This window comes from Triticum aestivum, chromosome 2A, assembly GCF_018294505.1.
Source record: "Triticum aestivum cultivar Chinese Spring chromosome 2A, IWGSC CS RefSeq v2.1, whole genome shotgun sequence".
NCBI lineage: Eukaryota > Viridiplantae > Streptophyta > Magnoliopsida > Poales > Poaceae > Triticum > Triticum aestivum.
Window position 1 is genome coordinate 639,605,924 of NC_057797.1, and position 4,243 is coordinate 639,610,166.

Consider the following 4,243-nt stretch of genomic DNA (forward strand, 5'->3'; position numbering starts at 1 on the left):
AATACCCCTCTGATTATGAACATGAATATGCTTTGTGAGTAGTTACGTTTGTTCCTGAGGACATGGGAGAAGTCTTGCTATTAGTAGTCATGCGAATTTGGTATTCGTTCGATTTTTTGATGAGATTTATGTTGTCTCTCCTCTAGTGGTGCTATGTGAACGTTGACTACATGACACTTCACCATTATTTGGGCCTAGAGGAAGGCATTGGGAAGTAATAAGTAGATGATGGGTTGCTAGAGTGACAAAAGCTTAATCCCTAGTTTATGAGTTGCTTCATAAGGGGCTGATTTGGATCCATATGTTTCATGTTATGGTTAGGTTTACCTTAATACTTTTGTTGTAGTTGTGGATGCTTGCAATAGAGGTTAATCATAAGTGGGATGCTTGTCCAAGTAAGGACAGTACCCAAGCACCGGTCCACCCACATACCAAATTATCAAAGTACCAAATGCGAATCATATGATCGTGATGAAAACTAGCTTGACGATAATACCCATGTGTCCTCGGGAGCGCTTTACATCATATAAGAGTTTTTTCAGGCTTGTCCTTTGCTATAAAAAGGATTGGGCCACCTTGCTGCACTTTATTTACTTTTGTTACTTGTTGCTCGTTACCAATTATCTTATCACAAAACTATCCGTTAACTATAATTTTAGTGCTTGCAGAGAATACCTTGCTAAAAACCGCTTATCATTTCCTTCTACTCCTCATTGGGTTCGACACTCTTACCTATCGAAATTACTACAATAGATCCACTATACTTGTGGGTCATCAAGACTCTTTTCTGGCGCCGTTGCCGGCGAGTGAAGCGCCTTTGGTAGGTGGAATTTGGTAAGGAAAAATTTATATAGTGTGCTGAAATTTACTGTCACTTATTACTATGGAAAGTAATCCTTTGAGGGGCTTATTCAGGTTATCTTCACCCCGACCAGTAGAGCAAAGAGTTGCTCCTCAACCTACTGAAAATTAAAATGTCTACTTTCAAATTCCTTCGGGTATGATAGAAAAACTGCTAGCTAATCCTTTTGCAGGAGACTGAACAACGCATCCTGATGAGCACCTAATATATGTGGATGAAAGTTGTGGATTATTTAAGCTTGCAGGTGTACCCGGAGATATTATTAAGAAGAAGGTCTTCCCATTATCTTTGAAGGAAGATGCATTGACATGGTATAGGGTATGTGATGATACGGGGTCATGGAACTACAAATGATTGAAATTGGAATTTCATCAGAAGTTTTATCCTATGCATCTTGTTCATCATGATCGCAATTATATATATAATTTTTGGCCTCGCGAAGGAGAAAGCATCGCTCAAGCTTGCGGGAGGCTTAAATCAATGTTATATTCATGCCCCAATCATGAGCTCTCAAGAGAAATGATTATTCAAAACTTATATGCTCGGCTTTCCGATAACAATCGCACCATGCTCGATACTTCTTGTGTTGGCTCTTTTATGACGAAGACTATTGAATTCAAATGGGATTTATTGGAAATAGTTAAAGGCAACTCTGAAGATTGGGACCTCGACGAAGGTAAGGAGTCAGGTATGACACCTAAGTTTGATTGTGTTAAATCTTTTATGGATACCGATGTTTTCCGTAAATTTAGCATTAATTATGGACTTGACTCTGAGATAGTAGCTTCTTTCTGTGAATCTTTTGCTACTCATGTTGATCTCCCTAGGGAGAAGTGGTTTAAATATCATCCTCCCATAGAAGTAAAAGTAGTTGGACCTATTAAAGTTGAAGAAAATACTATCACTTATAATGATCCTATTGTTCCTACTGCTTATGTTGAGAAACCACCTTTTCCTGTTAGGATAAAAGATCATGCTAAAGCTTCAACTGTGGTTCGTAAAAGCAATATTAGAACCTATACACCTCCTGAGCAAATTAAAGTTGAACCTAATATTGCTATTGTTAAAGATCTCTTGTCTGATAATATTGATGGGCATGTCATTCATTTCCGTGATGAGACTGCTAGAATTGCTAAACCTTGTGCTAAAGATAAACCTAGACCTTTGGTAGGCATGCCTGTTATTTCTGTTAAAATAGGAGATCATTGTTATCATGGCTTATGTGATATGGGTGCCAGTGCTAGTGCTATACCTCATGACTTATACAAAGAAATTATGCATGATATCACACCTACTGAGATAGAAGATATTGATGTCACAATTAAACTTGCCAATAGAGATACTATTTCACCAATTGGAATTGTTAGAGATGTTGAAGTCTTTGTTGGGAAAACTAAATATCCTGCTGATTTTCTTGTTCTTGGTTCCCCACAAGATAGCTTTTGTACCATTATATTTGGTAGACCCTTCTTGAACACTATTAATGCTAAGATAGATTGCAAAAAGGATGTTGTTACTATTGGTTTAGGTGATATGTCTCATGAATTTAATTTCTCTAAATTTCGTAGACAACACCGTGAAGAGGAATTGCCTAGTAAAGATGAAATTATTGGTCTTGCTTCTATTGCCGTACCTCCTTGTGATCCTTTAGAACAATATTTGCTAGACCATGAAAATGATATGTTTATGAATGAAAGAAGGGAAATTGATGAAGTATTCTTTAAATAGGAACCCATCCTGAAACACAATTTGCCTGTTGAAATCCTAGGGTATCCTCCTCCACCCAAGGGTGATCCCGTCTTTGAGCTCAAACCATTGCCTGATACTCTTAAGTATGCTTATCTTGATGAGAAAAAGATATATCCTGTTATTATTAGTGCTAACCTTTCAAAGCATGAAGAAGAGAGATTATTGAAAACTCTGAAGAAGCACCGTGCTGCTATTGGATATACTCTTGATGATCTGAAGGGCATTAGTCCCACTCTTTGTCAACACAAAATAAATTTGGAGGAAGATGCCAATCCAGTTCGTGATCATCAATGACGGCTGAATCCTAAGATGAAGGAAGTGGTAAGAAAGGAAATACTAAAGCTTCTTGAGGCAGGTATAATTTATCCCGTTGCTGATAGTCAGTGGGTAAGTCCTGTCCATTGCGTCCCTAATAAGGGAGGTATTACTGTCGTTCCTAATGATAAAGATGAGTTGATTCCGCAAAGAATTATTACAAGTTATAGGATGGTAATTAATTTCTGCAAATTAAATAAGGCTACTAAAAAGGATCATTACCCCTTACCTTTTATTGATCAAATGCTAGAAAGATTATCCCAACACACACATTTTTGCTTTCTAGATGGTTATTCTGGTTTCTCTCAAATACCTGTGTCAGCCAATGATCAATCAAAGACTACTTTTACTTGCCCTTTTGGTACTTTTGCTTATAGATGTATGCCTTTTGGTTTATGTAATGCACCAGCTACCTTTCAAAGATGCATGATGGCTATATTCTTTGACTTTTGTGAAAAGATTTGTGAGGTTTTGATGGACGATTTTTTCGTCTATGGATCCTCTTTTGATGATTTCTTAAGCAACCTTGACCGAGTTTTGCAGAGATGTGAAGAAACTAATCTCGCCGTGAATTGGGAAAAGTGCCACTTTATGGTTAATGAAGGTATTGTCTTGGGGCATAAAGTTTCTGAAAGAGGTATTGAGGTTAATAAAGCCAAGGTTGAGGCTATTGAAAAGAAGCCATGTCCCAAGGACATCAAAGGTATAAGAAGTTTCCTTGGTCATGCCGGTTTCTATAGGAGGTTCATTCAGGACTTCTCAAAAATTTCTCGGCCTCTGAGTAATTTATTACAAAAAGATATACCATTTGTTTTTGATGATGATTGTGTAGAAGCATTTGAAATACTTAAGAAAGCATTAACCTCTGCACCTATTGTTCAGCCACCTGATTGGAATTTACCTTTTGAAATTATGTGTGATACTAGTGATTATGCTGTAGGTGCTATTCTAGGGCAAAGAGTTGATAAGAAATTAAATGTTATTCAATATGCTAGTAAAACACTAGACAATGCCCAGAGAAATTATGCTACTACTGAAAAAGAATTCTTAGCAGATGTATTTGCTTGTGATAAGTTTAGACATTATATTGTTGATTCTAAAGTAACTATTCACACTGATCATGCTGCTATTAAATATCTTATGGAAAAGAAAGATGCTAAACCTAGACTTATTAGATGGTTTCTCTTGCTACAAGAATTTGATCTGCATATTATTGATAGAAAGGGAGTTGAGAACCCCGTTGCAGACAACTTGTCTAGGTTAGAAAATGTGCTTGATGACCCACTACCTATTGATGATAGCTTTCCAAATGAACAA